The sequence below is a fragment of the Astatotilapia calliptera genome, chromosome 19 (assembly GCF_900246225.1).
Source record: "Astatotilapia calliptera chromosome 19, fAstCal1.2, whole genome shotgun sequence".
NCBI classification, from domain to species: domain Eukaryota; kingdom Metazoa; phylum Chordata; class Actinopteri; order Cichliformes; family Cichlidae; genus Astatotilapia; species Astatotilapia calliptera.
In genome coordinates, this window is record NC_039320.1 from 4926801 (window position 1) to 4939022 (window position 12222).

Consider the following 12222-nt stretch of genomic DNA (forward strand, 5'->3'; position numbering starts at 1 on the left):
CTGAAGGAGAACTGCCGGCTGTTGGACTGTTGAAGTGGGAGAGGACAACAGAGTGAGAAGACTAGGTGAGAACACATAGGAATTATTTAATGTGGGGAAATCAAAATTTGGGTTAGCAAACCTGGGGAAAAGAAAACTGACTGCTTAAGTTGGAAAATTGAGACGGAGTCTGAAACATTGCGAAAATAGAAACATATACAAAATCACACACACAACAAGCAGAACATGAATTAACCCTACTAAACAATTCCAAACACAAAATAACTCATGAAGACTCATAGCACATTAGTTAAGAAATGATTAAATAATAGCAGAGAAGTGTGTAGGAAAGGCAGGTTTAAGAACATGCTCTGCTGGAGATGCAGCTCCACAGACATGCATTAGACCTGCCTAATAACACAAACACCCATGCAATGAAAATTAGCTTGTTATCTTTCATCAGTGTTAAAATAGTGTCAATTTAGCAGACACTTGTTATCAAATACTGAATTTATCCTAAAGAAAAAAAAATTGACTCTCTAGGTTGCAGGACAACAATTTAACCTTTGTGGGGAAAAAAGGATCCTGGTTTGACCAACCAGTGATCAGACAATAAATTTAGTGTTAAAATGGTAAATTGGGAGAAGCTTCCTGCTTGATTAATGCAGCATAAGTAATTTACTGTATGAGGGAAATTCTATTTTTGTGATACTATTTTGAACATGCTTTCCTGTTGTCCTGTCAACTTAGTGGGTTAATAGCTGATATGCAAATTAGTTGATCGGTTCTTAGATTAATGAAAGGTGACTGAATTCTAGCACGAGTGAATGAGATGTGTTGGAGTTGTTGTGTTGAGTGGAGACTCTAAAACACTGAGTTTCCTGTTTTGATGTGCGAGTGAATTCTGTATCTAGATACACAACTCTGAATACGTCAGAACAAACTATTTTTATGAGGTGCATGACAGCATGTCACATGTTTTATGATGAAGGGAAAAGGAAAATTGAATAAAATAGATCTGTGGCCTAAATGAGTGAAGAGCACAGACCTGGTGATTAAACTCATAGCTAATAAGACACATTAGGGTTATGTTGTGTGTTGTGCAGCTGATGGTTGGCTTGGAGTGAATCTAGCTGATGATTTTTCTTCTGTTGTGAAGTTGAGCCTGCCGATTAGTATGATGGTATGATGAACCATGCTAATGGTATGATTTACCCTCCTGAGATGAGGAGTTTGTGTTATGACTTAACAAGGCCTTTTTATTTTGATACTTTCACAGTGCACTGAAAGTTTTGTTTGATAATCTTTGTTATTTTTCATTTTTATCTTTTGAACAGGCACTGATTTTGTTTGTCTATTTTCTTTTCTTTAAGCAGATCCGCACGTCGGGAATTGAAAGTGCTACACGTCGTCGAGAAAATTGTGTCAAGTGAGTTCTCCACATTTAAATGGACTCTGGAGAAAGCCACTTATTTGGGACAATTATTAAATGACAGTCCCAGTCCAAAAGGATTCAGCGATGTAATCCAAACTAAAGTTCTTCTTTTTCTTTTTGAAATGACGTCATTTTGCTGAGAGTGGAAACTAAATGCGACGATAGGTTCCACTATCAGCAAAGAAAGAAAGAATGAATGCATGAATGAGTGAGTGAAAGGAAAACAAACTGACTGACTGGTAAAAGCTGACAAAAGCTGACAAGACTTTACTGATGTAACACGACTGTGTGAAGTTGACCCCCGCCTGGCAGGGGTGCAGATGAGTCTGTGTGTGCTTCCCTTTACAGAAGCAGAAAGATGACAGCAACACTCGAGGTTGCGTGATGATTTAACATTTTAAATGCCATTTTCTGTGTCTGTGAATTTACTATGTGTGTGTCATTCACTAGCTTGTGTGCTCACAGAGATATCTGTGACAAAGTATGCATACGCCTGCGCAAGCGCTAACATTTGCATTTTCGTTTTTACAGCATTACGGTTCTTCATGTGTTTGATCATGTGATTTATAGGAATACTGGCTAATGTTTCTCTACTACAAGATTTCTGGGTTTATGTGTGAAGAAAACTGTAGTTACAGGCATATGTTGATGGAGAAATTAATATAGTTTGAGACATACTGTGATGAGACCAGTGTTACTGTTTCCACAGCGAGTGTTAACTTTATGGCGTTTTATGGCACCTCTAGAATCTGTTGACCTGTGTCTGACCTCCGTCTGACCACAGTCAATGTGTATTGCTAATGTTTGTTTCTTTGAGAATGCTGTAGTAGATTCAGCTGAAGCGGACAAGTGACATGAGTAAAACAAATAAGAGATTACGGTATTTATGGAATAGTTTATTATGGGCTCATTTGCTGGCCACTTTTGAACCCATAATAATAATATATGAGTGGAGTGACTTTGCTTAAGAGAAGTCACTGATTACATTAATGTTAACAGAGTACATGGGATAATCCATGTCTGAGGTGAATTAGGGTAATAGTTGTAGTTACTGATTTGAGAAAACCTGCACATGACACTTGTCTTGCTGATGTTGAATGCTTATTACTCTTATGATACAATTGTTTACAGGTATGAAGTTTGATTTCACTTCCAGATTTTGCTTTCCAGGCCGTGATGGTGTGTATGCAGGCTCCTGGGAGAGCCAGGTGTGAAGCAAACTTAATATGCAACACACGCTAACATCTTTTATTGCAGGGTTACGGAGCTACTCCAGAGGAGATGCCCTGATGTTGCCTGGGACATGATCTAGCTAATCTTTTTCTTTAAGACAGGGATCCAGGTTTGGTGTGTTGGCGCATGGGAATGTCCATGCGTCAAGAGGTGGAGTGCAAGGATTAACATTAAACAATGTTTACTATTATTGTTGCAGTGATTTGTGTGATTAAATATTAAACCTATGCAAGTGGTGCATCCATGTTCAGATGAGGCTTTGATGGCCTATAAGTGAAGTTCACTGAACTAAAGAATGTGGTTTGATGATTGTTGACATGCTCTCCAAATAGAAGTTTTTCTTCTTAGCAAGGAAATACAGGTGCAGCAGTAATCTCCTGAGAAATCTTCAGAGGCCCAGTGAGAAGCGTGAACCATTCCAGGCATAGCCCAGGCAGTGGTTGAGGTCAAAGGTCAAGCTGGTTGGGGCCCATCATGAGATCAGACCTTGGAGCCACAGCAAGGACCATGAAACTGCCTGCAAAATAGCGGAGAGACCCTCCTGGATTTATCAGATCCACTGCAAAGAGGTTGAGGTCCCAGGAAACCCCAGCACCCTCAAGACAGCACAATAGAGAAATCTCACACTTGGTTGTTTCGGTGGTGAGGGGGGAGTGCTGATTGAGCCCCCGTAGGGTAAGCTCGCACTTCAACCTCCAGCCTCTGATCAACTCTAGGGCAACCAAGTGCGAGGCGTGATGGCTGAATCAGCTGAACCAGGAGGAAGGCAGAGAAGCTGAGTGTTTTGAGACAGATCCAGCAGGGCCAAAATCAGGACTATCCATGACGAGAAGGAGTGCCTGAGAGGATCGTCCACAGGATGGGAGCTGAGGCCAGGAGAGAGGCTTCAGGAGGATCAGAGATCATCTTCAGCAGCGTAGCAGCGTTGGAACATGAAAACTCGTGGGATGAGGGGAGCGTGCCAAGCTCCATCGACAGCGCAGAAGGAGTTCGAGGATGACATCATGATTCTGAGAAAGCACAGGAACCAGAAGCTATGGTGGTGATGACAGCAGTTTCCTATGAACATCACCTAATGCGGTGCCACTATACTGTGCATACGATGACACTCTGAAGGCTGCTGGGATCATAACAGTAGTAAGATAATGGAACCCAGCACCCTTTCCACAGAGAGCTTTTTCTGCAGAGCGTGGACAATTAAGGAGTCATGAATATCCCCCTCACAAGACGAAGGTCTGAAGTCAGGTGATGGGGGCTGGTAAGAGGCCATAAAACTAGAGTGCTGAGAGGTCTGCAGCTTGGAAATAGCTGAGACCCATGTTGACGAACAACAAAACCAACTGGTATGTTTGAATGTCTATTCTACATACATTTGGACTCTGGTCCTATGGACAGTGATGGAAACAACTGGAAGAGACATTCATGACGCCCTGCAGAGCTTAAACCACTCTGCAGAGAGACATGTGATGTGCACACCCGGAGGAAGCACCACCAAGCTGAGATGTTTTTGAAAATGTTACTTTTTTAGTTTCACTATTAAATTAACAATTTCTTTGGTTGCTCGTAAGATGCAGTTTGCCATGAGATGAGCTCAATGAATGGGGTAACTGCTAATACATTTATTAAACTGTGTACCTTTTCAGTAATTTAGGGTGATTTGACATATGCTGAGTATAAAAAGGTTTGCATTGAAACTGTCGGACATGAGGTATTCATACCTGGGAACTTTTCAAGCATAAAGGTCAAAAAGGGGGGAAATGTTAGATTTGTATTGTTGATTGTCATTTATGCTTAGAAATATTTACTTATATATGCTTAGAGTTTTGTAATTAGTTGTAGATTGGTAGAGGTTTTGATCCTTGATAGTCTGCAAACTCTGTGTGTATTAGACAGCACTTTGGGAGCATGAGAGGTCATACCGTGTCTTATTGTTTTATGGTAGGATTAACGTAGCTACATCTGTTCTAGTCTAAGTGCTCTTTGTTTAGATGAACTGCAGGACTTCCTCACCGTGTTATCTAGGATGAACCATCTAGGGTGAGGGGGAGGCTACCCTCTTCCTGACCAAGGATGTTTAACCCTTTGATCAGCAACACACACACACACACACACACACACACACACACACACAGGCAAGGTACTCTTTGTTTGTATGTAGACGTTGTATGTTAATGAACCTATGCATATTCATGTAACCTCAATAAAAGGACAGTGTTACGGGAGGACGGACGAGAGCTACTGGGGTCAAGCGAAGGAACGGCGTTTGTCTGGTTCTCTCCCGTGCACGAGTACCATGAAGAAGTTTGCCTACTTGCATCTTGCTTGCAGTGTAATTATATTGTCTTCAACGTTCCAGCAGATGGGTTCAAGCTACAAACCTATCAGCATCTTAAGCATGAGATTCTGTTTGTCATCTTGTCCAAGTCACTAGTAAGATGAAAGTGATACATAGACTAGTGGACTGAATATTATAGGAGGACAGATGGTTGCATCATAGAGGAGAAAACAGAATGCTGATGAGAGGTCTTAAATGAGTGAGTTGAGTGAGCTGATTGTGAGTTTCTGGTGTGTGAAGAAGTTTTTACCATGGCACACATTTAGTTACATGAGAACTAAAACTTATTATGTGCTAAGACAACAGGGTTATGCTGTATTTGTCATCTTGTCCAAGTCACTAGTAAGATGAAAGTGATACATAGACTAGTGGACTGAATATTATAGGAGGACAGATGGTTGCATCATAGAGGAGAAAACAGAATGCTGATGAGAGGTCTTAAATGAGTGAGCTGAGTGAGCTGATTGTGAGTTTCTGGTGTGTGAAGAAGTTTTACCATGGCACACATTTAGTTACATGAGAACTAAAACTTATTATGTGCTAAGACAACAGGGTTATGCTGTATGTTGTGTGTATGGCTGATTGGATGAATGTTTGAGATTAAACTGGCTGTTGATTTGTCTTTTGTTACTAAGTTGAACCTGCCAATTGGGTTGTTACGATTTATCCCCCTGGCATGAAGAACACGTGTCATGACTTAAACAAGGCCTATCTTTCTTTTATTTTGTTACTTTCATGGTGCACTGAAAGTTTTGTTTGATGATCTCTGTTTGAGCAGATCTGCACGATTAGAATCGAAGCGTCGTCGAGAAAACTGTTGCAAAGTGAGCTTCTCCAAAATTAAAATGGGCTCTTATTTGGGACAATCAGGAAACAAGTTCCTGTCCAAAAGGATTCAACGAGGAAATCCAGTCTAAATTATTTTTCTTTTTGAAATGACGTTGTTTTGCTGAGCGTGGAAACGAATGCGACGATAATTTCCACAATTAGCAAAAGAAGGAATCACTGAGTGAATGAGTAAGAATTTTAAAATAAATGGGGAACTGACTGACTAACTTAACACCATTGTGTGAAGTCAACCCCCACCTGACAAAGGTGTGGATGTATCTCTGTGTGTGTCTCTGTTGCAGGAGAAGGAGACCAGAGGAGGAAACTTGGGTCACATGACTATGTGAACTCTGAAAATTTAACCTTTTTAGTTTAAATTCTCTGTCTGTGAATTTACCATGTGTGTGTCATTGACTAACTTGTGTGCTCACAGACATTACTGTGAGAAAGTGTATACACCTGCGCAGCGCTAACATTTACATTTCTTTTTACAGCAGATGGTTGATCATGTGATTTGTAAAGGATTCAGCACAGACAGACAAGTGACGATTGAACAGATGTGCAGTGGTTACAGAATAGTTACATGGAGCTCATTATCTGACCACACTGTTGGGCTCATGGTGAGTGACAAACTTAAGGGAAGTCACTGATTACAATGTGGAATAACATTGAGATGTTAAATAATTTGGAACAAATTATGGGAAAAAGTAGGAGTTTAATGAGTTTAGAATAAACCTGCAATGATACTTGTCTCTGTGATGCTAAATACTTTATTACTCTTATGATCTACAGTTGGTTGCAAATGTGAAGTTGTTTTAAATTTAAGACTTTGTCTTCTGTGATACAGGAGCTGGGAGCTAAACAAGCTGAACATTTAAGTGCTGACTAATGTTTTTACACAGGGTTACAGCTTGGAGTGAAGCTGCTCCAAGGGACAAACCCTGGAGATTGTTTTAGGGGGACTGTGCAACATTCTTGTACATGTCTCATTGGGAAGTTGACACATGGCGAAAGCCGTGTGGCGAGAGGAGTGTCATTTTTTCAATTTGTAGATGTCGTGAGGTGCCATGACGAGAAGGAGTGACTGAGAGGATCGCCCATAAGATGGAAGCTGAGGGAGCGTGCCAAGCTCCAAAAAGTGACAGCGTAGAGGAGGTCCAGCGATGGACTTGTGGTTCTGTGAACAGCACAAATGCCAGGTGACTGTAAAATAACTAACAGCACTTTTTCCACAAGTGAAGCCAGTAACTTACTATCCTAAAAGATTAGCTCTAGTTGCTCGTGCTTTACCTCCATGCGTGAGATCAGTATGTGCAGCAGCTTAAGCTGTACAATGTTTCAGGAAATAGTTTATTTCACCTTTTGACATTGTTAGTTCCACACGAGGTAGATGTTTACTACTGCAGACTAAACTTACATTTCTATCATCTACAAGACACTTGTCTTTAATGTTACTGTTACTCTCACAACCACACTGTTAAGAGATTTTCTACATTATACACTATAACCAAATCTCTATAATACAATATAATCAAGTAGGCCTTATATTCTAACCAAGTGTGCCTTATATTTAGTGTGTTCATATATTTTCACATAACCAAGCCTATTGTTGAAGAATCAGCTAACCAAGTTTATTGTTAAAGAGAACATAATGCATTCCTTACTTAAGTGTCTGAAATGTTTGAAATGTTTTGACAGCATGATATAATGATGCATTCTTTCCTATAATGTCTGTGATGTCAGATAAAGCATGATATACTTCTGTATTTGTAATCCCAGTGTGTGAAAGATCAGATAAGTTGATTTAATGCTTAACCTCTCGTCAACATCTGTTAAAAGAGGAAGTACTATGTAACCCATTTTTGCCTTATAAATAAAGCAGCGAGCCTGTGCTCGGTGTGGTGTCTTCTCAGAGAGACATTCACCCGTGCGCACGTTTTCTAATTACACTCTGAGTCGGACTGCAGTTGTCTCATTTCTCTTACTTGTGTTTCGAACAAATGTCTAAACCCCTGACATTTAATTGGTCCTTCGTAGCCGGAGAACTGACTGTTATTTTTAACGTCTAGTTTTCCAACAGACGGTCTTCATCGGATCCTGACGTCGTGACGCCTGCGCTGGAAAAGAGTCTGTGCACAGCAAAAGAAAAACCGGGAGCGTGGAATTCGACCTCCGGTCAGCGTCTTATACAGGCCCCACGGCGCCAGGACCAGATGAACCGGACCCAAAAAAACGCAGCGCCACAGTAAGGTGAATATGAAACACTGCATTCCATCAAGCGTTAAAATACGTTGATATTGAGATTTTCCTTTAAAATAGTGTAAGCCTGGTGAGCGCCGACAGATCTCATAGTCCAGAGAGGGACTTAAGGAGACAACAGGCAAGAGCGATATTCTAGAAATCGCTATTAAAAGTTCCGGTTGCTCTGGGTAGCAGCTGTAACGGAACGAGTTCCGGTCACTCTAGGAGTGGCTGCAACGGAACAGGTTGAAGGTTACATGAAATAGGCCTATGGAAAATCTCAATAAAAATTATAAAAACGCGCTTTGTTTGTGTTGAAATAGAGGAGTGAGTTGTTTTTACGACCCAATAAGCGGTCGAACCACTTTTCCTGTGTACACTCACGTATTGGTTAAAGTGGAAAAAGGGTTGTGCGTCATCACGTAAAATCAATAACCGCTCACTCGAATAGCAAGTGAGTAGAAGGCTGTTATTGAAAACCCATTCTCACTTTTGCATGCCAAAGAAGGTGTCACAGTTCTGACGTAATTAGTTCAAAATGGGTAATTCTAAAACTAAAGTAAAATTAACAGCAGATGAAGAAAAGCTTGAAAAAAACTGTCAAAATGCAGGAAAAGTCAGTGCAAATAGGTGGAGAAATCCACATAAAATTTATTGTCCAGCCTGGCAAGGCAAATGCAATCACGAGTCAATAACTGCTTTAAAAGCTGCTTTGCAAAAAGAACTATTTGAGGAAAAAAGTCAAAAGAAAAAAGCAAAACGTGTAGCAGAATGGCGACTTTTCAAAGCATGGGAAGCAGAAAATGATAAACGCAGTGCTAAACGTGCCCAAAAACAAGAAAATAAAGATAAACAGAGAGCTGCAGGAGAGAAAAAAAACCCCCCTCCTTATGCACCCTCCTCTCAGCCCACACACACAGCAGCAGCAGCAGCAGCTGCACCAACTCCTGCGTCACCGCTTCCTGTAATCTCTCCTCACAATCCTTTTGCTCCAGATCCCTATGCTGAGGCAAAACATCAGCTTAATCTTATGAAACATAATCACTACAAAAAAGAAGGAACTGTAGGTCAGTTTCCAATGGTTGCCTTATCAAATCCTAGGTATGGGCAACCCAGTGGGCCCGTAGACGCCCAAGGAATCATACCAATAGATGGAGAACCTCTGATATTCGCGTTCAGACCCTGGTCCCATAAGGACAGAGAGAATGTGCTAAAAGATGTCCCACCCCTTAATGAAGGTTTTCAACAGTGGCGACATGCAGTAGAGTTGATTCGTAGAGGTTGGGGTTTGAATGGTCATGAGATGCTCCAAGTTCTTCAAGATTTATTAGGTTTACGTTTTCCTAGAGTTAGAGGAGCCTACACAGGAAACGACCAAAACGGTGATGTCCTAGGACCAGATACTCCTCAGTTAGATCAACAAATGAATGACTTGTACGGCAGAATAGAAATCAATTTAGCCCCAAGGCCAGATTATGGAAAAATAGGAGAGTGCAAACAAAAGGAAGGAGAGACAGCATCAGACTATCTGGATCGCTTACGTCCTGTTTTCGGGCAAAATTCAGGACTGAATCACGATCCAAATCCACAGTCTGCTTTTCAACAACAATTAAAAAATGCCTTCCTGAATGGCCTAATGCCCAAAATAAAAACACACGTAGACAAACACTGGGTGACACAAAATACAGGCACTCTGCCTGACGCCCTGCAATATGCTGAGCATGCAGTTAAAGTGCATAAACAGAAAGAAAAAACAGAAGGAGTTTTCATGATTGACCCAGAGACAGGCTTTATAGCTTTCTCAGGACAACAAAAACACACAGCAGGTTTTAAGCCACGTAAGGGAAAGCAGAAAGTAGGACAAAGAAAAGACAAAAGAGATATACAATGTTATAACTGTGGTAAATACGGGCACTTTGCTCGAGACTGTAGAAGTGTAAGCCAGGAACAAGAAAGTGATGATGACAGGCGCAGACGCCGTGATGAATGACTAGCACGAGAGGAAGGAAGTGAAACAAGTGAAGGGGAAGTTTACAATATTGAACAACTACTGCTAGGATCAGAAGCAAAGCCAACAGTTACAGTACACGTGAATGGTGTCCCAGTAAAATTTCTTTGTGACACAGGAGCGTGTAGATCTGTCTTAACAGTAGAAGTCCCAAATGTAACTTTCTCAAAAGACACTTTAATTGTGAAATCGGCTTCAGGACATGTGACATTGCAACAGCTAACCGTTCCCCTCTTTATGTCACATAGAGAGAGTGGTCGTGGCTGCAAAAACCAGTGCATCTATGACCCATCTTGTCCACTAAATTTGTTAGGAAGAGATGCTTTAACAAAATTAAAAATAGGAGTTATCCCTGAAGAAAGTGGCATGCAAGCCAGACTCCTACTCTCTGAAAGTCAGAGCCAAACTGAAGACATTTTTGTTTGTGAAGGTTCAGGTGAGCCAAATTATTACTGGACCTTAGATTTACCAAAACTTGAACCTCTGGAAGCCAAGGCTAATGTGTATTTACCTGAGCACTCACAGAGGCAGGACCCAGCAGCATACCACAACACCCTGTGGTATAAACATGTCCCAGGCCCAGACAAAATTTATGATCAGCAAGTGCATAGACTAGGACCACAAAAACTAGTCCTACAACACCTGTATGTAACACAGAGTGGCAATGCAGTATGCTCAGTGTTACAGACAGATGCAGTGCAACGCATAAATAAAATGTTGAACCCTCATGTATCTGTTGCATGCAACGACCAAACACCTTGGTCTGAGTTAGGCACAGTGCTGAGAAATGTAGAAATGGACAGGTATGACAAAACAGAGTGTGAGGGCTGGCAAAAAGGCCGTAGAACAGGGTGCATGAGACTCACGCTGTGTTGGCCGGTGACAGCCACACCAGCTACACATTTAACCACAACAGAGCAAGACGAATGACAAGTGTTAACAGTTGAAACACATCCTGAACTAGAAAAGCTACCCCAAACATTATGGTCTCAAGGACCCACAGATGTAGGCCTAATAAAAGAAGCAGATCCAGTAGTGGTGAAAACTACAACCACATATAGGCCTGTGAAACCACAATATCCTTTGAGTGCAGAGGCGAGAGAAGGAATTGGACCAGTCATAGCAGATATGCAAAAAGCAGGTATTCTCGTGAAAACTAATGAAGCCACGTGTAATACACCAATTTTTCCAGTAAAAAAGGCTAATACAGGAAAATATCGCCTAGTTCATGATCTAAGAGCAATAAACGAGGTAACAGAGCAAATACCTCCGGTGGTTGCAAATCCACACACAATTTTAAATCAGGTAACACCGAAAGAACAGTGGTTCTCTGTAATAGACTTGTCCAATGCTTTCTTCTCTGTGCCTCTACACCCTGATTCACAGAAGCTATTCGGATTCACCTTTAACAATCAAAAGTATACTTATACAAGGTTGCCTCAAGGATTCCAGAATAGCCCCACTCTTTATGCAGAGGCTTTGAGGAAATCAATGTCATCTTGCTCCCTTCCTGCTCCAGGGCAATTCTTGCTGTATGTAGATGATATATTGATTACAGGCCATACACAGGATGAGTGCAAAACAAACACACTGACAGTTTTGCAACATCTCGCAGAGCAAGGCCATAAGGTATCACAGCATAAATTGCAGTTGTGGAGCCAGGAAGTGACATACCTTGGCCACAAACTAACAGGACAAGGCAGACAGCTGTTAGACAGCAGAAAAGTAGCTGTACAAAATGCTCCAAAGCCAATTACTAAACAACAAATGATGAGTTATTTAGGTCTGTGCAATTTCTGTAGATGCTGGATTCCAGAGTATGCACTGCTGGCCCAGCCACTTCAGAACCTCATTTATGGTAAAGACCTAGCATTAAAAGACAAAATACAATGGACCCCAGAAGCAGAAAAAGCTTTTGTTGATTTAAAAATAGCATTGCAGACATGTACCGTCTTAGCTTTACCTGACTATGAAAGACAGTTTGTTCTCCATGTTGATGGTGCAGGAGGGTACATGAAAGCAGTGTTAACTCAAGCTTTTGGAGAAAAACAACGCCCATTAGCTTTCTACTCATGCAAACTTGACTCTGTAGCTGCTGGATTACCTACCTGTGTTCAGGCGTGCGCAGCAGCAGCAGAGGCAGTTAAAAAATGTGCAGACATT